Source organism: Eublepharis macularius, chromosome 1 (assembly GCF_028583425.1).
Source record: "Eublepharis macularius isolate TG4126 chromosome 1, MPM_Emac_v1.0, whole genome shotgun sequence".
Taxonomy (NCBI): domain Eukaryota; kingdom Metazoa; phylum Chordata; class Lepidosauria; order Squamata; family Eublepharidae; genus Eublepharis; species Eublepharis macularius.
The window spans coordinates 95,549,269-95,572,029 of NC_072790.1; the positions used below are offsets into that span (position 1 = coordinate 95,549,269).

The 22,761-nt window shown below is 41.5% G+C and overlaps 1 long non-coding RNA gene across 1 annotated transcript; it reads left to right on the forward strand.

The window, feature by feature from the left end:
- Positions 1-3: 3 nt before the first annotated feature.
- LOC129327043 (uncharacterized) lies at positions 4-21,508 on the forward strand. Its single transcript, XR_008596775.1, has 3 exons — positions 4-193; positions 1,529-1,652; positions 21,218-21,508. It is a non-coding gene; the product is annotated as an uncharacterized LOC129327043 (long non-coding RNA).
- The last annotated feature ends 1,253 nt before the right edge of the window (positions 21,509-22,761 follow it).

Here is a 22,761-nt window from a genome sequence, read left to right on the forward strand (position 1 = left end):
GGCTCCCCCTGCAGTAAGGCATCGACGCCACTTCCTCTTTTGTTCAACGCCGGAGCCGAACGAGCAGGATCCTTGCGGTGTCTTCCAAACGAGCGCGCGTTTCGCGCTAGTGCCGGCCTTTCAAAGCTTCCGAGCCCGCCGGAGTTTATGCTCGCGTGAAACAGCGCGAGTCTTTAAGGCGCTGCAAGGCTCGGTAAGGCGAGCAAAAATAGAGGCTTCAGCCCTGGTCAGAAGACCAAGGAGGGCTCGTTTGATCCAGTTGGAAATTCGTAAAAGGGCGTTTCGATTTAATGACACAAACGTACCAAGAGTGGCATCTACTGTACCTGTACCAAACTCGTGTCTAGAGCTAGATGGAGTTGCCGGTTTTCTTTCCTGGCGTGCTCCTGTGCCTTTAAGATAGGAAGTCTCTGATTTGCATTTTAATTGGTTATTGTTTACGGAAGTGTTGTGGATTGGCTGTAAAGGGGCCGGGGTAAAAGCCGGAATGGGCATTAAACAAATAGGAGTACCGGAAAGAACAGTGGGATGTGTTAAAGGCATTGGGGGACAATATTTTAGAAATGAAAACATGGAAATAGCAGGCTTTCATTAACCCTTTCCCTGCTAAAATGCTCCCTGAACACCACAGAACAGGTCTAAATAAATGTTAGTACCACAAAAAAACAATGGGAAGCATTAAAGACAGGAGTTCAAGGGAGATACTAAAACTAAGGACACTGATTGCCCATAGACAATACATTATTGCCAACAGGGAATGCATAATTGCCCACAGGGAATAATGGAGAGCACGCTTGCCCGTAGAGAATAAGTTGCCCATAGACAATACATGATTGCCAGTAGAAAATGCATGCTTGCACAAAAGGCATATCATAACCTTTTATTGGCATATAAACCATAGGGAATAAAGAAAACCACGCTTCCCCGTAGGGGATAGTGGAGGGCATGCTTGCCCATAGGAAATAATTGAAACCATGCTTGTCCATAGAGGGACAGGTGTTTGTGTATTGTCATAGGCTTTGTAGCCATTTTCTTCTTCCAATGTCTCTGTGATGAGAATGGCCAGGGCACCTAGTTTGGGTGCTCACAATTTTGGACCCAGAGGTAACTGCCTTACATCTCTTTTGCCAAAACTGCTGTTCTTTCTTATTTGTGTCAATCAGGTTAGCCTTCCATCGTTAGCCTTCCATCGTTTAAAGGAGGTCCTTTGCCATTTATTGCTTCCTTGACTTTATATGTTAGCCACACTGGCCACCATGGAAATAAACAAACTACTAGGAACAATAGTCCCTCATGGAGTACCGATAAAGTATATCTAGTATTAGTATAATATCCAATTTATAAAGTGCAAAGTGCTCATAAGTGAATTACACAGTATATATACAACCATCAACAGCTGGATCTAACATCAATAAATATAATAACTTAAATATCAATAAATATTGACTATGACAAAGAACAGCATACAATATTGTAGCAGGACAAATGAAAAGCCTATGTATTTGAAGTCTTCACTTTGTCTAACCAGATGATGAATGGACAGCTAAATGCAACATCCTCCCGTCACTGTGCTGGTGCTTCTGTAAATCCTGCTTCTCCAGCACACACACTGGAACAAACACCTGCAGTGTCTGCGTGCTATGTCCTGGCAGGTAAGTAGGTAGCTGATAGGTATAAGATATATCTCATGTTAACCTCTGAAAATTTGTGTTGACAGGTGCAGTAGAATGCAGAGGACCCAGTTGGACTGTGAAATGTCACAAAGGTGTCCAAACCCCCTGTCCAGGGGTATAAAGAATCAAAGTCCATCTGACAGGCTGCTAGCTCAAATCCTGTTTTGTTTTCCCCTTTGTCAAGGAAGTTATACATTCATATCTGTTCAATTCATTACAGTCATCTGTTCAATTCATCATTGGCCAACCTAGTCTGTAATATACATTCTGGCGTGCTTCCATTATTATAGATTTAAATCCAAGCCTCATGGAGGGATTACACCTTCCTTACTTTCCCTCTGAATTTCTTTTACCCCTTGAAATTTTAAGAACGTTGGCCTTCTAAAATGAAATGTTTAAAACTGGGTTTTGGTTGGATTTTTTGATCAACCTTTTGTTCACGTATAAGTGGGACTCCACTGAAATTTACTGTGCATCCTAATTTGGCCAGGGCTTTGGAGGCAGTGACTGGATGATTGAAAATGAGCAAGCTGAAGTTGAGTCCTATGAAGATGGAGGTCCGGCACCTGGGCCATGGGCTCTTGGGTACGGGGATCCAGCTCCCAGCCCTTCATGGGGTGCCACTCGCACCTGTGCAAGTGGTGAGGAGTTTGGCCATGGCCTTAATGTTTCCCTATCAATGGAGACCCAGGTCACAGCAGTTGCCCAATCTGCATTTTTCCACCTTCGTCAGATCGGTCAGCTTGTTCCTTTCAGCCTCTGACCTTGCTGCTGTGATCCACGCAATGGTCACCTCCAGATTGGACTACTGCAACCAGATTGGTCTACATTGGGCTGCCCTTGTCTCTACTCCAGAAATTGCAACTGGTCCAGAATGCGACGGCATGCATTCTGACTGGGACACCATTCCGGTCACATATAACACTGGTTTATATCAAAGTCCATCTGACAGGCTGCTAGCTCAAATCCTGTTTTGTTTTCCCCTTTGTCAAGGAAGTTATACATTCATATCTGTTCAATTCATTACAGTCATCTGTTCAATTCATCATTGGCCAACCTAGTCTGTAATATACATTCTGGCGTGCTTCCATTATTATAGATTTAAATCCAAGCCTCATGGAGGGATTACACCTTCCTTACTTTCCCTCTGAATTTCTTTTACCCCTTGAAATTTTAAGAACGTTGGCCTTCTAAAATGAAATGTTTAAAACTGGGTTTTGGTTGGATTTTTTGATCAACCTTTTGTTCACGTATAAGTGGGACTCCACTGAAATTTACTGTGCATCCTAATTTGGCCAGGGCTTTGGAGGCAGTGACTGGATGATTGAAAATGAGCAAGCTGAAGTTGAGTCCTATGAAGATGGAGGTCCGGCACCTGGGCCATGGGCTCTTGGGTACGGGGATCCAGCTCCCAGCCCTTCATGGGGTGCCACTCGCACCTGTGCAAGTGGTGAGGAGTTTGGCCATGGCCTTAATGTTTCCCTATCAATGGAGACCCAGGTCACAGCAGTTGCCCAATCTGCATTTTTCCACCTTCGTCAGATCGGTCAGCTTGTTCCTTTCAGCCTCTGACCTTGCTGCTGTGATCCACGCAATGGTCACCTCCAGATTGGACTACTGCAACCAGATTGGTCTACATTGGGCTGCCCTTGTCTCTACTCCAGAAATTGCAACTGGTCCAGAATGCGACGGCATGCATTCTGACTGGGACACCATTCCGGTCACATATAACACTGGTTTTGTGTCAGCTGTGCTGGCTCTTAGTGCAGTTCTGGATTAGGTTCAAGGTCTTCGTACTGACCATTAAAGCCCTTAGTGGACTGGGACCAACATACCTTCAGGACCACCTCTCGACATACGTTCCCTGGAGAGCCATTTATTCAGCAGATCAAGGGGAGGAACACCTGGGAGCCTCCCCAGCTGGGCGACACCCAGCCCTTCCCTGCAGGGAAAGACAGAAGAACATGGAGAGGCCGGAATGGGAACACCTGAGGGCATACTCAGCTGGCGTACATCAGGCAGCGAGGCTAGAGGAAGCCCTATAAAAGCAGACTCAGTATAGGGCTCATGGTGGGCTGTGTAGGAGGAGGGATGGAGAGGAATGGGAGTTGTTGGAAGCAAGGAAGTATGAGGATGCAAGGAGGAAAAGGAGCTTGGTGAAGGAGGGAAGGAAGAGTGGTGGCTGGATCAGGTTGAGCGAGTGGACTGAGAGGGAGTCAGGGTGATGTATACCGCCCCTCCTTCCACAGAGCAGGGTCCTGCGGTATCCCTTGCGTCCCCCCAGAGTCAGAGTCAGGCACCCCGGCGCCCAACACAGCAGCGCCTGGGGTAAGCCCTGACACTTCCTTCCAAATCACTTTCTATTTTATTCAACTATTATATTACAATATTCTTAAGGATAGGGCATCTGGATTTGGCATTTGTGAATTTATCTTCATATGATTATAGAGTTTCTTCAAAGCCCGTTTAAATCCTTGAAAAGTTTCCCAATGACTCTGAAAAAAGCACTGGGTGTTATAAACTTTATTGCCCACCATTCTGAAGCATACATGAACACACACAGATACAGACACACACAATATTTTAGTTCTAAAGAAGTTTGCAATCCTGGTTTTAACAGCATTTCTTGTCTCATTGTTCAAAATACTGCTTTTTAAACTTTATCTCCTTTAGGAATAAAATAACAAACAACTTAAAACTTTGAATCCTTCTGCCTTTCCTTATATCAGCTCCAGCCTCTATTATCCAGTCTAGAAGGAGAAAGCGAAGGAAGGAAGGAGTGGAAAAAATGGGTGGAAGACAGTTGTAGCATTCTTAGGTTGGCATCAGGATTCATGTGGTCAGGCACCTGTCAAGTTCTTGGGTCTGGCAAAGGTTCTCTCCTGCATCTGGACCTATGGGATCACTCCCATTTCTCAGTGCCTGGAGGCACTGGAGGAAGCAGAGAGCAAGATCATTGTGCTTTGCTGTCTCCTCCAGGCACCCCTTCAATCAGCCCAGAGGCACTGGTGGTATTACAGTGAAACTTTCATGTTCCTTAGACCCACCGGCACCATTAGAACTAAAATGTTATACTCCATTCCCTATAGTACAGCTACAATGTAGGATGGTGGTGGTGGTGGATATTACAGAGGGACATTACACACAATGGAGGAAGGAGTAAATGTGGCAGGGACTTGAGGGGGACACACCAATGGAGGTTACCATGGATATCTTGTGCCCAGTTGTCCCAAAAAAGCTGCAGCCAACCATAAGTACATTAGGAGTGTGCGATTCAGTATCTGGTATACTGAATATATACCAGATAATTGCTGATTCATTTTTTCTGGGTATACTGAATAACATTAGTTAATCCCAAAGAAAACTGGGATACCAATTAAATCAATACCAAATAAACCCAAATTTATATTGAAACAGATATTAAACACATCAATCTGCAAGCACCTGATGGACAACATAGTGATATGGGGAAGTTAGCATGGATTTATCCTCAACTGGTTCTGCCAGACCAACCTCATATGATCAAGTGACAGGCTTGCTGGATCACTGGAATACTGTTGATGTAGCTTATCTGGATTTTAGTAAACCTTTTGACAAGATTCCTCATGATGTTCTGATGGGTAAATGAGAGGACTGTGGACTGGACTCTAGAATAGTTAGGTGGATAGGGAACTACTCAAAGAGTAGTTGTCAATTGCATTTCATCTGAATGTGTCCAGTGGGGCTCATTGCAAAGAGTATGAGATACTAATTCAGTAGCAATGGTATTAGCACTGGGTTAATTTTGAGGCCCTGGTACAAAGCACTGCTTTTGACCTTTAAAATTGTGAATGGGTTGGATCCAGAGTATTCGTAGGCTGCCTCCATCCAAGTATATATATACATCTATGCTCTGAACCTGATGAGATGCTGCTAAAGGAACCCACAGTGCCTGGAATTCATTTTGTGGGGTTCCGCAGGAAAATCTCGGCAGTCATCCCTAGATTTCAGAAGTCCCTTCATCCCTCTCACTGTTAGCTTTCTGGTATGAATTTTTTTTATTCTAGAAGGCCTTTTAATTGAAACTTGTGTTCCTCATTTTAATCTTTATTTTTAACTTTAACTTCATAGAAACAAATTAGTGTTTTTTACATTTCTAAGGTGAATCACTGTGCACGTTATTTTATGGAAAGGTGGCACAGAAAGATCCTCAATAAATAGTGTTTCAAAGAACAATGAGAACAGTTGCATAGCTAGCAAAAATTAGATTTAGGATGAAATGTTACACACAAATGCACACATTTGTTCTTACTGGAAGCATTTTCTGCGTAAAAGCAGATGTGAGAGAGCAATTAATGTTATAAAAGTAGTTGAGCAGTCTGGAAAGCCATTATATGGTTTGGTGGTGAGAACTGTATTTAAATCACCATTCAGGCATGAAGCTCACTGTGTGACTGTGGGTCACTTATTCTTTCTCACCCTAAGCTACCTTACAGGGTTGTTATTTTCAGGATAAAATGGAGGAATAAGCAACTATGTCTGCTGTTTTTTCTTTCCTCTTTGGAGGAAAAATGGGGAAAAAATGCTATAGATAAGGCCAAGAGGAGAGGGCTTAACCTTTTTGTGTGTTTTTGCACACTAATGTAGTTTCATGATCCCACACTGATTCAATGACTTCCTGAAGGCCATTTTCCATGAACTAGCTCATACATGGGTGCCCCATGCATTGTGGTGAACACATCATTGTTTGGCCACTTGGATCAGGTCTTCCTCTTAATATAAACAGTAGCTTTTAAAAATTTGAACTGATATCTTCCTAGTACATTTTATTTTTTTCCCTTTTTCTCCAATCATCTAAGGGTGGCATACATAGCTTGAGACCTGCGTTTCCCAGATCCTGCTCTGACTTGGGTAGCCCAGGCAAGCCGAATCTCATCAGATCTGGGAAGTTGAGCAGGGTCAGCCTTGATTAGCAATTGTATGGGAGACATCCAGCGAAGACCAGGGTTGCAGAGACAGGCAATGGCAAATAATATCTGTTAGTCTGTTGCCATGAAAACCCCACCAGGGGTCGTCATAAGGCAGCTGTGATTTAACGGCACTCTCCACCACCAGTCCCAGATTCTAATCTGATACTTTCAACATCTACACAATCTACAAAAAAGTCACCTTATCTCCTACTGGCATTAGTTACTTTGTAACTTTCTGTCAGTAACTAGAACTTTATAGTAACCTCCTTTCAGTAACTAGAACTTTCTAGTATCTTTCTATCTGTAATTAGAAGCACTCTTAACAAATTCTTCTTTTCTTCACTTTTCTACTGCTTTACCTATTTTAAATGCTTTGACCTCTGAAAAGATTGTATTTCTGAAATGTATCAAGCGGTGGCAGCAAAGTCACAGGGATTCACTGTCTGAGACACTCTGCAGTCAGAAATTTAATTGTGTTTGGCTTCCCTGGGATCCAAAATAACAAGTTATGGAGAAAGTGTGTGTCTGAAGGGATCTGATACAATTTAATAGATTGTTAGTGTTTGAAGATTTTAAAAAAAGAACACACAATATGTTCTATGCCTGCAGATATTCTCCATAATTAACATCTTGTTAAAGTGGTTTCTGTTTAATTGATTTTAAGAGGCTTGCCTTTGTTCTTGTTTGATGTTTACTTGTGTAGGCGTATCTTTGGCTAAATGAAATAATTAGCTCTTTCTAGAATATTTACTCTTTCCTGCCCAAATCCGTTGAACATAGCAATAAAGTAAGTACAATCTGAGGATAATGGGATATGAAAAGTTTGGGACCTTATAATTATCAGCAACTGTCCTAACCCGAAAAGAGAGACAAAGGAAGAATTAGTTTGTGGAGGAATAGTGGCTGGTAATTACTTTTTTGAAAGGGAAGCCACTAAATTGGAAAAACCCTAACAAATAAATTGTATGTTTATATTTGATATTGTCATCAGAAACATATTTCAGTCCTTGTCAGTGTGAACAAGCACTGTGGTGGGAGGAAAGGGAGCAGGATTCTGGCTTTATCAGCACAGAGAGCTGAGATAAGAGTGATGAATGCTGAGGATGGAGAGTATTATCTGAAAAGTGAATAACATTTGATATGTAACTGCAAGAGACGTTTTAAAAGAATTTAAAATGTGCAAGTTTAAGTATTATCCTACAGAGTAAAGCAGTAGAGTTTCACACCTTGGGGTTAAATTGCTGCAAACCTCATATGGACCTGACCCCACTCTTGAGTCAACACTATGTATTGGTACTGGGATTTTCTCTTCCAAATTGCCTTTGACTATTTCCAAATCTGAGGCCTAGCTTACAAATGTAGGATGTTGAGGTGGCAAAGTCATGAGGCATTAGAATGGAGTACATCACATTTCAGACTGTTGGTGGAGGTACATGGGCATTTTGGAATAGTCCTTATTGGAATATTTTGCAAGTAATATATTGGGAGTGTTTTATATTTGCTTGTTTATGTGGATTTTTAATATATGTTTCTGTGAGTTTAAATGTGGAAAGAAGGAGGGGTGCTGGATGGGTGAATGGAGTCTGATCTGAGTGGACAATAGCTGCACCCTAGGGGGCAGAGTGAACTGCAGTTTTTACTATGTGTGCTGAGAGAAAGTGTTCATTCTGGTTCAATCAGGTAATCTGATTGAACTGTATGAAGTTATAAGAAATTCTGTCTGTCAGGCCTATGTCAGTCTGTGTATATCTAAGAGAAATATTAATTTATTTAGGTCAGAAAATCTCTGTGTGGATGAGAAGACAGTTTATTGTGTTAGTAGAACAACTAGATTTCCAGGATATGAGCTTTTGAGAGTCAAAGCTCCCTTCATCAGTTAGTGAAGTCCTACATGGAAAATTACTTTGTGTGTATGAGTCTATGAATATATCTTTAAGAAGAGATAATTATTTATGAAACCACCAAGTCTAAAATTGTTCTGAAACCAATCATTCTTATGTACTTATAAATTCTATTTTTGTTAAGGAACAAAATCCTTTCTTACCTCAAATCTACCCTCATGTGCTGACCATTTTGTCAAACTACTGATTATAACAAGCCTTCCTATAGTACCAGTTAAACTGAGGAGATCTAAGGCAAAAACATATGAATATGTTCTTGAGGTAAAATCTTGAGTAAAGTAGAGAACACCTGAAGCTCTGTGTGACTTGAGATATTAAAAGTGCTTGTTGTGACATCCTGAGGTATAAATTTAAGGTAAAGTATGGAAGAGCTGGATTAATGGTCCAAAAACAAAGATTTAAAAAGAATTATAAAAAACGGAAAATCATTACAGAGATATTAAAAACTGAGGAAAAGGAGGTTCAAACATAAAGTTGTTACACTTATGTTGAAAACTCCTTGCAATTATAAAACCAACACAGCAAACTGAGATAGGAACATTTAAAATTGGAGTATGCCACCTGCAATCTGAAGTGAGACAGTCCATTTTAGCACCTCAGCTCTCTGCCACCTCATTCTCCTGTTAAGCTTTATCTTTGTACACAAGCATTTGGAACCCCACAGCAGGAAAAACTGTTTGGGGAGAAGATGATTGAGAAAACAGCAGATGAGAAAAGGATTTAGTACTCTTCTCATTACCAAAATCAGCCATGAACCAACATTGCAGCCTCCCAAGTCTGTTTTTCATTTTTTTTAACTTCAAATTTAAGTAGGATCTAGTGTGTCCCTTGTTCTTGCTCCTGGCTTCCATTGCAGGGAGAGTTTATTTTCATCCACCCACATAAAAGTTGTACTCCTCCTGAACAGCTCTCACTGAAATCAACAGGGCTTAAATTTGTGCTGCGTGCGCAGGATTGCAATTTTGTGTACTCAGGACCTGTTAATGATCATGCCTCTTTACTTACCTAATTTATGCCTTTATTGTTGTGAATTGTACAATATTTACTAAAGTGCAATGTTGGTAGTTACTAAATCTGAAGATCTTGCAAAATAGTCTAGTTAATTTAAAGCTAACATGCTTTCTGTGTCTTCTGAAAAAGAGACTGACCTTTATTTTTCTGATGGACTAGATATAAGTGATCACACAAATGCATAGCTATTACGAGGAGTGAAGAACTTTCCATCTCCTAAAATAAATTAAGGTTATCAATAATTTGTGACATAGCTATTAAAAATGCTAACTACTACACAGAGAACAGATCATCATCATCATCATCATCATTATAAAACATTCAATTTATGTACTTCCCTTCAGGATGACTTAACACCCACTCAGAGTGGTTTACAAAGTATGTTATTATCCCCACAACAAAACACCCTGTGAGGTGGGTAGGGCTGAGAAAGCTAGAAGCTGTGACTGACTCAAGGTCACCCAGCTGGCTTCAAGTGGAGGAGTGAGGAATCAAACCCAGTTCTCCAGATTAGAGCCCTGTGCTCTTAACCACTACACCAAACTTAAGAGAATATTACTGGCTGCCAGGCTTTTTGAAGCAAAATCAAACTGATGGTTCTTTGCTTTGAAGCCCTCAGTGGCATGGGACCACAGTACCAAAATGATCATCAGTCTGGCACCCTGCCTGGACTCTGCATTGCCCCCTTCACCAGGCCCACACCTCCTGGAACTGGTGGTGATGAGCTGATAGTCCCTGCACACACTCATCCACCACCAATGGCCCAGGGACCCCCAAGCCTGAGTAGTGGCTGCTGAACACCCAGGAAGGAGGCAGCAATGCTTTTGCCAGCTGGTGAGAGACGGTGCTGGGTGATGATGTATATATAATTTTTTTTCCTGCAAATCTTCAGGTTTGAAGGAAAATCTGTTCTGTCCATGCATGGCTGCCATCTCCACATTTAAGCATTCACAGATCAAAACCAATTGCCTATTAGTATATAAGATTATTATATATTTATTATCATGTACAAGCCCCCTTTCTGCTTTAATAAAGTGCAGTGATGGTTGTTGTGGGTTTTCCGGGCTGTATTGCCGTGGTCTTGGCATTGTAGTTCCTGACGTTTCGCCAGCAGCTGTGGCTGGCATCTTCAGAGGTGTAGCACCAAAAGACAGAGATCTCTCAGTGTCACAGTGTGGAAAAGATGTAGGTCATTTGTATCTACTCAGGAGGGGTGGGGTTGATCTGAGTCATCCTGTAAGAGTTTCCCAGGGTGTGGAATGCTAATGGCGGGAGGCTTCACTGGATCCTGAGGAGGTTCTTTTGCATATGGATTGGTACTTGATGTGCTAATCTTCTCTGCAGGGCTATTGTCAAGGATAGAATGTTTTGTTAGCCTGGTGTTTTTCAGAACTGGCAGCCATGCTCGGTTCATTCTTAAGGTTTCTTCTTTCCTGTTGAAGTTTTGCTTGTGCTTGTGAATTTCAATGGCTTCCCTGTGCAGTCTGACAAAGTAGTTGGAAGTGTTGTCCAGTATTTTGGTGTCCTGGAATAAGATACTGTGCCCTGTTTGAGTTAGGCTATGTTCAGCCACTGCTGATTTTTCAGGTTGTCCAAGTCTGCAGTGTCTTTCATGTTCTTTTATTCTTGTCTGGATGCTACGCTTTGTGGTCCCGATGTAAACTTGTCCACAGCTGCAGGGTATACGGTATACTCCTGCAGAGGTTAGGGGGTCTCTACTGTCTTTTGCTGATCGTAGCATCTGTTGTATTTTTCGGGTGGGTCTGAATACTGCTTGAAGGTTATGCTTTTTCATAAGCTTTCCCATCTGATCAGTAATTCCTTTGATATATGGCAAAAACACTTTTCCTGTGGGAGACTGTTTTTCTTTGGTTGTTTGCTTCATCCTGGGTTTGATTGCTCTTCGGATTTCATTTCTGGAGTAGCCATTTGCCTGAAGTGCGTGGTTTAGATGATTAATTTCCTCATTTAGCAAGTGCGGCTCACATATCCGTCTTGCACGATCCACTAATGTTTTCATTATGCCTCTTTTCTGTCGGGGATGGTGATTGGAGTTTTTGTGTAGGTACCGATCAGTGTGAGTTGGTTTCCTGTAGACCTTGTGACCTAACTGAAAGTTTGCTTTGCGGATGACCCAGGTATCCAGGAATGGGAGTTTTCCCTCGATTTCTTTCTCCATGGTGAATTGTATGTTCAGGTGGATGTTGTTGAGATGATTCAAAAACCCCATCAATTCTTCCTCCCCATGGCTCCAAATGATAAATGTATCATCCACAAACCGGAACCATACACTAGGTTTGTGGGGTGCTGATTCTAGAGCTGTTTTTTCAAAATGTTCCATGTAGAAGTTTGCTATAACTGGGCTGAGTGGGCTCCCCATGGCCACCCCATCCATCTGTTCATAGAATTCGTTGTCCCATTGGAAGTAACTGGTTGTCAGGCAATGGTGGAATAAGGCTGTTACATCCTCTGGGAAAATCTGATTAATAAGTGCAATAGTGTCTTTTACTGGAACCTTGGTAAACAGGGATACAACATCAAAACTGACAAGTATGTCTTGTGGATTGAGTTTCAGAGAACTGATTTTGTTGATGAAATCTGCTGAATCTTTGATGTAAGACGAGGTTTTCCCGATGTGATCCTGCAGGAGATCTGCCAGATGTCTAGCTAATTCATATGTCGGTGAACCAATGGCACTCACAATGGGTCGGAGTGGGACTGAATCCTTATGTATTTTGGGGAGTCCATATAGTCTAGGTGGCTGTGCTTCAGTCTTGCATAGTTTTCTGTGCGTGTCGGGATGTAGTGAGGAATTCTTGACAAGTTTACATCGGGACCACAAAGCGGGACCACAAAGCTGTGGACAAGTTTACATCGGGACCACAAAGCGTAGCATCCAGACAAGAATAAAAGAACATGAAAGACACTGCAGACTTGGACAACCTGAAAAATCAGCAGTGGCTGAACATAGCCTAACTCAAACAGGGCACAGTATCTTATTCCAGGACACCAAAATACTGGACAACACTTCCAACTACTTTGTCAGACTGCACAGGGAAGCCATTGAAATTCACAAGCATAAGCAAAACTTCAACAGGAAAGAAGAAACCTTAAGAATGAACCGAGCATGGCTGCCAGTTCTGAAAAACACCAGGCTAACAAAACATTCTATCCTTGACAATAGCCCTGCAGAGAAGATTAGCACATCAAGTACCAATCCATATGCAAAAGAACCTCCTCAGGATCCAGTGAAGCCTCCCGCCATTAGCATTCCACACCCTGGGAAACTCTTACAGGATGACTCAGATCAACCCCACCCCTCCTGAGTAGATACAAATGACCTACATCTTTTCCACACTGTGACACTGAGAGATCTCTGTCTTTTGGTGCTACACCTCTGAAGATGCCAGCCACAGCTGCTGGCGAAACGTCAGGAACTACAATGCCAAGACCACGGCAATACAGCCCGGAAAACCCACAACAACCATCGTTCTCCGGCCGTGAAAGCCTTCGACAATACAAAGTGCAGTGAGTGATTCCTCTTCTGCTTTGCTCATACATACATACATATATATCATACAGAGACGGGATAGTCAGTTGGCAGCGAGGAGGGATATGCTGACAGACTCTAATGGGAGTCAGAGCATGATAGATCAGACAGATTGGAAGCTGGTGGGGACAGAGCAGGATAGGCTTCTTATTCAGATAACTTTGCTCCCTTAAAGCGCTATTCCCAGTGTGTTTGAGCTTCTCAATCCTTGTTAGACTGTCCCAGGCATGCTCCCAGCAGTCCAAAGCAGGAAGTGCATGATGAGGATTCTTCCCAGTTGTGTGCTGCTGCAGTTTTTGGGAGGACCATGGCAAGATGCCATCTGGTAGGTATTCTGGGCTAAACACAGCTGCCACTTGCTCAACCTCATCCCTCTGGACAGCAATGGCTGCTTCTATTGGCCGTTATTTGCACAGGTGTGAATGGCAAAGGCAGCTGTCTTCCTTTCTGCCAGCCAGTGGACAATAGGTGTTGCTGCTGCAACGTGTTGCCATTTGCATGCATACTTCACCTTCCAATGTCTGGTGTTCATGCACCCAGAGGAGAAGGCTCAGTCCTTGCCAAATCCCACCAATGCTGCTACTGCTACCCAGACAAAGACTGGCAACAAGGACTGATGTAGTGTAGGAGGTGGTGAGCCTTCTGTGGCCTCCGAGTTCTGGTGGCTGCCCAGTTCCAGCACTCTGATACCACCATTCTGGCAGGCCCTGGCATCTTGACTCGCTGAGCTATCTGCACCACAAGGTATAGAGAAGCCAGAAAAAGATGATCTAGCTTGCTATCCTGTGACTCTGGCATCCACTTCATCTGTAGAATTAAGCAAGCAAAGTATTTCATTTATATGACGATAATGTTGGCAGATTAAGGTGATGTTGAGGGCCGGGATCAGGGACTGCTAAAAAAGAAAGAATAACATCCAACCCTAATTGAGTTGCAGTGTACTTAAGGATCGGGGGTTGGAGTATCTTCCTCATCCCAGATCTCAATTAATTCTGCAACCCGTGAAGTATATGCTAGTTAACAATTTTCTGCCCTGGTGGTGGTACAATTATCAGTAACACCTCCATGCTAGTGAAGGCCAGGAGTAAGGACAGAAGTAAAAAGAGAGCAATGCCTTCTTTGGAATTTTGTTCTGCTCTCTCTGGCCTTGGACACTTTACCCAGCCCATTTTATATATCCCTTGTATACCTTGAAAACGTCTTCCTGGGGGAAATGTGACTTTTCCCTATCTTTTTTAAATCATGTGTTCACAACAATTCAGAATTATGCAAGTCAAAATCTGTTGAAACCAGAGGTATTTGACCCTGACCTCAGACTTCTGATCCTTTAGCAAACAATGGAAACATTCCAGTTGACACTAAATGCTCCACTAAATCTGACATGAAACCTGCAAATCTTATCATCAGATAGTACATGTACAAACGCATCATTGCGAGCCACTTTCCAGTTTTTCTGAAACTTGTTTAAATCATTGCTATATTTTTGAAAAAGGGCATTGTCAAGTACACGGGACCTAAGGATGTGCTAAACAGTAACCAATATTAGAGGACACAAAATTGACTAGTTTAACTATAACATGCACATAGCTTTGAAACTATTAAGAGTTCGTTTGGTTGTTTGCAATTACTATCCTTTTGGTTATAATAATACTATGAGGATTCATATTTTACAGCTGAAGTTATGAGGGTGGGAGAGAGGGATTTGCCCAAAGCTGATAATCTTGGTCCATAACCCACACTATTGGAACCAGATTCCTATTAGAAACTAGTATAGATGAGGCTGGTGTAAGAAGCTTTTTATCTGTGCGTGAGTTTGGGTAATGCTGTGGAGTAATAAGCCATGTTATCCAGAGTGTTATGTATGTTATCCAGAGTGTTATGTGACACTCAACATTTGTTCAGCAACAATGACAGAAAGAGCCCAGAACTGTTTGCTTTTGTGTAAAGGGAATATTTAACAGTGAAATCCTAAGCAGAGTTACTCCAGTCTAAGCCCATTGATTTCAATGGGCTTAGACTGGAGTAACTGTTCAGGATTTCACTGTAAATGACCTGAGCTATTGCAGAATTGTTACAAAGTGAAAGAAAAGAGAGAACAAGAGAAAGATAGTTACGTTCCATAAAGAGAAAGTGCAGAGATTGTCATTCATAAAATATAATCAGTAAGATGGACTGATGCATTTTAACGTTCATACCTAGTAATATATTTATCTGTGACTAAATATGTTATTGTTTACAAAGCTATAGTGGGTGCAAAAAAACATTTTAGATCTGTGAACTGCAATCCATTCAATGTCCATTTGGAGGTGTTGTGAAGTACAAGTTTAATGTGGAAAGAGGGAAATGACAGTATGAAAAGCAGGGAGCAAGCATAAGGTTTGAGAAAGAAGTTATTCTAGAAAATGAATAGGGAACTGTAACTGGTTGCACTGGCTACCTTCTTTATTCAGGAGGAACATTTCAAAATGCCAGTTCTTACCTTTAAGGCCTTAAATAGCTGGGGACCGGTACATGAAGAATCATCTCCCATACTATCCAGCTTGCCACATAAGATCTGCAGTGGTGAGGCAGGTGATGATGAGAGACAAGGCATTTTCTGTGGTGGACTAGAGACAAGGCATTTTCTGTGGTGGCATCTCGCCTTTGGAACACCTTTCTGTGGTGCCTATTTTACTTTTTTTAGGCAACACATCTTTTTAACCTTGGCTTTTAATTAGGAATTTTATCTTACCAGCTTTTTAATGGTTTGCTTCTGTTTTATTGCTAGTTTTATGCTGCTTGTTTTTTAATATTGTGGTTTTTAATATTGAGCAGAACTCTGAAGAGGTGGCACAGAAATATTCTAAATAAATAAAAACAAGGTGTAGTCATGCTTCCTGGGATACTTTGGTCTCCAGATGTACTAATACAAACAGCAGCAATATTGGTTGCAGCTTGAGAGTTGGACTTTAAGCCATTTATCCTTGCGGTAGTGAGTTGGTCACTGGTTGCTGCCAGGCCTGGCCCCATTGAGTCTTCTTGGAGTTGAATGGATTTTCCAGCAACATATACTACTTATCTGTTCACAAGATATGTACAATCCTGTTTGCAAGTTATAGCTGTACAATCTAGCACTGTACAGTTGACCCATTCACATGCTGACTGACTAGGCAGGGGGGAGAGAATGCATGAGAGTGCTCCCCCTTCTCCTGCATCCATGCAATTGCTGAGTTGTCTGCAGAGAGTGTACATGCCATGTTCATGCACATGTTCACTCCATACAAATGACTTCATGATCCCTAGGGTGGGGATGGGGCCACCATACTTAAGAACATAAGAGCATAAGAGAAGCCATGTTGGATCAGGCCAATGGCCCATCCAGTTCAACACTCTGTGTCACACAGTGGCCAAAAAACCCAGGTGTCATCAAGAGGTCTGCCAGTGGGGAAGGGACACTAGAAGCCCTCCCACTGATTGCCCCCCCCCAGCAAACACCAAGAAAAAAACACTTCTGCTCACTTTTCCTTCATGTGCCATCAGTCAACACACAGGTGGGTCATCATCAGTACAGGGCTGCTGTGCATCTTTGATTTTTCTTTATAAATGTGTTGGGCAATGTATATACAGTTGAATGTTGATTTAAACTTCACATTTATCCTGGTACTAGACCCTGGTTTCATTTGGAAAATGAATGCACATTGACTCTTAAGCTGTTCCCAAGTTATAGTGAATGCATATCCAACCCTTGTGAAGTACGCACTGATTTTTCTTCATATGTATCTCATATCACACACATGTATGGCTTCACGTATGATTTAAATCCCACATTTGTTCAGGTTTCATCTGTAAAACAAATCGGCGGTTTCTTACGAACATGTACACATTCGTGCAGAATGTATGTGCATTCACTGTAAACATATTCAGGAGGATTAATTATTCTAAACATATTCAGGATTAATTATTTTATGCTCAATTTGGCTTCCCAATTCAGACAAAAGTATATTCTTCATTTATCTAAGTTTTAAAGATCTTGTATTCCAGGTTGGTTTCTTGAAAAAGGATAATGTGTCCTATGATGCCATAGAACTTTACTTCTTTTTGGATCTTTCTTGGCACATGATTCATATTATTTTGATGATTTTATAGCTCTCCAACTCCTCTCCCGATTCCTTGTGGTGAGACTCCATATGTGGCTATGCAGAAACATCATACAGATGTTTCTTACAGCAATGCTATTAAGTCTTTGTGCAGCTGCATAGCTGGAAGACAGATAGGATGCACTCATGCAACTGAGGTAACCTACCTACCTTTCCATGCTGAAGTGCAAGAAAACTTTTGTTAAAGTTAATTGTAAATATGGAAACAACTAAAAGTTAACACTCTGAAGTGGCAACAGAAGGAAAGAACATATAGCAAAGAAAGAAATAGAAATCCATCAGCAATCAAACCCCACCTGTAACTTTGGCTTTCCACCACAGTGGAATAGACTGTAGGTGAAGTAGACAATGGTCATTTGATGTATGCTTTTGTACACCTGTGATTTGCTTACACAGATATGTTATTCATGCTGCAAATCATCTTGTATGATAGGATCCTAAAGAACTCATTGGGTAAGTGGTTATTTGGCAGCTAGTAGGATAGCAATTTGTATTTCTCATTAGATTAGTAGTTAACATTTCAGCTCTGCCTATCAACTTGCTTAAGGCTATGCATGGTTGCATTGTCAAAAAAAAAATTACGATGAAAAGGTGACCAAAATATTCTTTGCCACCTGAATCTTAATTACGTTCTGGAGTGGTTTGACAAGAAGCCCATGATATAATAATTGTTCAACAACAAAATGTCACATCATGGGAGATCCATAGAAGAAACAACAGAGTGGAGATTAATATTCCACACAGGTTATATCTCCATTACAAACATCTCAGTTTTGTAGTCATTTAATTATTATGAGTCACCCCAAAGAATCATTTTGAGTCTCAGAAATGTGGACTATAAATAAATAATCCCGAGAACTGTAGTTTAGTGAGAAAGCGAAGAGTTCTTTCCTAATGGTCTTTTGCCCCTTCACAGAATTATACTTCCTACTCTTAGGTCTCCCTGGAAGGAACGAGAACTGATAAACTAAAGTTAGACTATAGTGCTGCAGGCAAACCCAGTGTAAACTGTTTATGATATTTTATTTTCCAAGTGCATTGGTTCACACACACACACACACACACACACACACACACAAATCTTGACATGCCATTTTCAGTTGGGATTTCTTGACTGAAGGCCTTAGAAAAGAGAGAAAAGAGATTACAAGAGAAACAACAATAACTCCATAAAGAGAATTTACCTAAGATTTCCTCACAGACTAAATGTTAATTTATTATGCTGCTGAATCTGCCACAGCATCAGTAGAAGTTTAATCCTATTTGTAAAGCAACAATCCAATTTCTAAACTAGTCCAAATGATCAGTTATAGTGGCAGGAAGCTGTCTTTTCATTTCTTGTGAGACATTGTATGGCTGCTCTGTTTCCTAAGTGTGGATGGTTTCCTCTTTGTGTCCTTTGTTGGGTACCTTTGGAACACCTAAAACAAACAAACTCCTTTCTCTTCCTATAGACAGTACACTGAATATTAATGGTTATCTGCCTGTGATAAGCTCCGCAGTCTCATTTTACATGACTTGAAAGGGTCATCTGTATCGTCAAGCCCAATTAACCTGTCTTACTCTGACAAAACAGAGAGTTACTAAGGGGCTATACCTCATCACATAGCTCAAGAATGAGTTCCGGCTTAGCAGGGTGATCAAAGGGGATTCTGAAGCCCCAGGTTCCCCATGCAATAAACAGAACGCATGCTTGTATTTAGCGTAGTGGTATCTTTTAAAAAAAAAATGTTGGAAGGTCTCCAACAGAAAAGCAATTATCTGGCAACAATCCTTTACATTATAACATGGCAAATAATATCCCAGCAGAAAAAAAAATTCACTGGTCCCTTGCACAATTCTGAAAACAAAAAACAAAAAATGTGAAATACTTGTATTACAGATATATTTTTCTTTAAGACCATATGCAGAGATTATGGTCCAGTCCTGTGAACTGGTGCTTTGCAGATGACCAAGCACTTAAAAAATGAACACATGCAACTGCCTTATACTGAGTCAAACCATTGACCTGTGAAGGACAGTGTTATATCTGAGTGGCAGTGGCTCTTAAGGGTCTCAGGTAAAAGTTATTCACATTACTTACTACCTGATCCTTTTAACTGAAAATGTCAGGAAATTAACCTAGGATTTTCTGTATTCAAAGCACATGCTACACCATCTCCACATTTAGAGGTCAAAAATCCCCAATACTAACCAGCAAGCAAAAAAAACAAAAAGGGCAATAGAAAAAGCACTGCCATTTGGAATCGGAGCGGGAACACAACAACACTTCCTCCCTTCCCATTTCATTCTGAGTCAAGCCCAAATCCACCAAAGTTCAGGCCAATTTGCAATGAGTTCATTCCAGCACCATTGCTACAGCCAGTTTCTGTCTTCCCAAAATTTATCAGAAGGTAGCTTTGGTAATAGGAAGGCTTCTCTGTGAACCCTCTGTTTACCCCTGTAGTTGGAACACTGAAACAAGGGGCAAATGTCAAAGAGATTTGTAAAGTGTAGTTTCCTAGGTCCTCAACATCCATAGTCAACTACATATGCCAGCATTCTTGGTTCTGCTATTTCAGTGTCCCTGATGCCAGGGAGAAATGGAGCCGCCTTATGCCATTACCACTGTTATTAGGTAGGTTTGGGCGAAGGAAGCAGAGTAGTGGAGGAGAATTGTGAGGCATGCAAGGTGGCATAGGACGGTGAGACATAGAAGTCATGTCATGCTTCTAAAGATATAATTGAAAGCACAGTAGAATCTAAATTTCAGAATAGACTTTGAAAAAGAAATGTAGATTAAGTGAGCATGTTGTAGGATAAACAGTTCCAGCCTGTCCCTGGGCAGTCTGGGATACCCTCAGAAAAGTTCACACAGGGATATTAGCCAAGCCTTTTCCAAACTGAGCCAAAAGGTATTTGCTCATCATTAGACAAAAAGGAAAGGAAAGAACTGCTGCAAAACCCAGATGCCCATCCACTACTACATATTAGTAACTGGAAAGGGAGAATTTGCTCATTCTCACTGATCTTGCTCCCACAATCAAACAAAATTCCCCTTTCATTGGGTGCATTAAAACCATAGATTTAAAGGCAGGATTTGATAAACTATTCACAGCAGACAAATCTTTAGCGAAAAACCAAAATCTCTTTTGCCATCAATCAATCAATCAATACTTTATTGCTTCAGCCCCCCTTACCCAACATTTTGAAGCCCATCATAGGAATGAGAAGGAACTTAAATTTTCAGTATTGGAGGTGATTAAGCAAATGGGAAACGCTAAGAAGTCTTTACTGCAAGCTGAAGCTAGATGGATTTTTAGACTAAAGACTTTAACTCCCAATGGCCTAAATAATGAGATCGATTTTTCAGTTTTTCTATAAATGAGTCCATTTCCTCTCCTCATGGAAATAAATGATTTCCTTCTAGGTGCAATGTAAGGTGGGTCTATTGTTTTTCTGAAAGTGCAATAAATTTATTCAGACTTTTCTATGTATTATAAATATTTATGAACTGTATTTTTAAAGTGGATATTTAAGCAACCATGTATTTTTAAGATCAAAGATGTTATTTATTCAACGAGTAATTTATTGTAAATGTTTGTACATTTGGTAACACGAGGAGAACAATGATAGAAAGACACAATTCGAGGTACGCCTATAATTTCTAAGCATATATGGATGTCACCGTGGTTTTTTAAGATGCAAGATGTTGTTTATTTATTTGGAATAGAGGAATATTGTAAAATTGGTAACATGAGGAGAATAGTGATGGACCCATTTGCAGTTATGCAATAGAGGGATGGTTGCCCTTTAAGAAAATAGTAATGAATTGGATGAGACTAGGACTATATATGCGGTCATAATGGGAAGCACCTCACCCCATAGATACTGATGATATCGGAGACGGAGTTTGGAATGCGTTTATTCACAAATTACTGTGAGTTCACTGTGATCTTTATTTAGTCTGTGTGTAATAGGAATGCCCAGGAGCTGAAATTATTGTGGTTTATTATAGAAATACTGGCCGGAAGAAGAATTGCTTCGAAACGAGCAGAGTAACAAAGGGCCAGAGAAGCTCGTAGCCAGCTTTCGGGAAGGCCAGCTGCCCGGAATACAAGCCGGAGCTCTCCCCACATCCAGGGGAACGAGCGGCGTCTGTTTACCCATTTGGGTCTTGACTGTATTTGCTCCAATTTTTGGGCTCTTTGATCTATGTATACTTATGTGAAATACTAGTTCTATCTGATGCGTGTGTAAGGGACTATGTATCTGTATGTGAAATTAATTATACTGGAATTTACCCATTGATGGCTTTATAAATACGGACCATACTGTCCTATACGGAAACTTTATTTTTGGTTGTACTTCCTTGAGCAGGTGCTCTCTTGTCATTGGCGAGGGAAAATAAATGACAGACACACTCTGTAGGGTTGCCAGCTGCAGGTTGGGAAATTATTGGGGACTTTGGGGGTGAAGCCTGAAGAGGGTATGGTTAGAGTTATAATGCCAATAGAGTCCATTCTCCAAAACTGCCATTTTCTCCAGAAGAACTGCTATCAGTGGCCTGGAGATCAGTTGTAATTGTGGGAGATTTCCAGCCACCTCCTGAAAGTTGGCAACCTTAAGTCACATCTCTTAAGTTGCAGGGAGCTTAGAAATTGCCTGGTAGTCCAAAGCAATCCTCCTGCAAGTCACCAATCACAGAGCAGTGTGCTGTCACTATTCCTATGACAGGAAGTTGGAGACAGCTAATCAGAATATGCTGATACAGCTATGCCCTACTGACCTCAGGCTGCTACTGCCCATATGCAGAACACACCTAGGGAGGCATGAAAGAAAACACAGCACATAGAGCCCCACTGGAAAGAGCACCATGATCTGACCAGGAGGTGCCCTGGAGTGAACATTAGAGATGGGCACAAACCAAAATACAAACCAAAATTAAGCACGAACCAGGCCAGTTTGTGGTTCGCCAACTGCAGTTCATCGGATCCCATTTCTGATTAACTGCCACGAACTTTAAGCTGGTTCGTTTAGTTCATTTTTTGGTTTGTGACTGCAGACAGCCTGGTGCCAATCAATCAATTTCCTAGGCAACAGGGGATGGACCTGCAGACCTTCTGCTAACCCGGAAGTGACCTTCTTCTGGCTCGGAAGTGACCTTCTGCTGACCTGAAAGTGATGATTTTCTGACCCCGGATGTGACGTTTTCACGAACCAAACGAACCAGTTCATGAACCAGGGGCAGGTTTGTGAAAGTTCATGGTTCGTAAAATTTGACGAACCACGAACCGCATGGGTTGTTTTTTTCCAGGTTTGTGCCTATCTCTAGTGAACATACCCCAGGGAGCTCTGCAGATGTGTATTTGGGTTCCTTCCTGCAACCAGTCCATTGGGATTGCCTCTACAGAGGGAGCTACAGAAATGTGTGAATGCTGTGGTTGAGCACCAAGCACACAGGGAAGGGAGCACAGTAACTTAAGCTACAGCTTTCACATGTTTCTGTAGCTCCTCAGCACAGGTAATCCAAAAATAATGGCCAACTCATTCCTGATACAA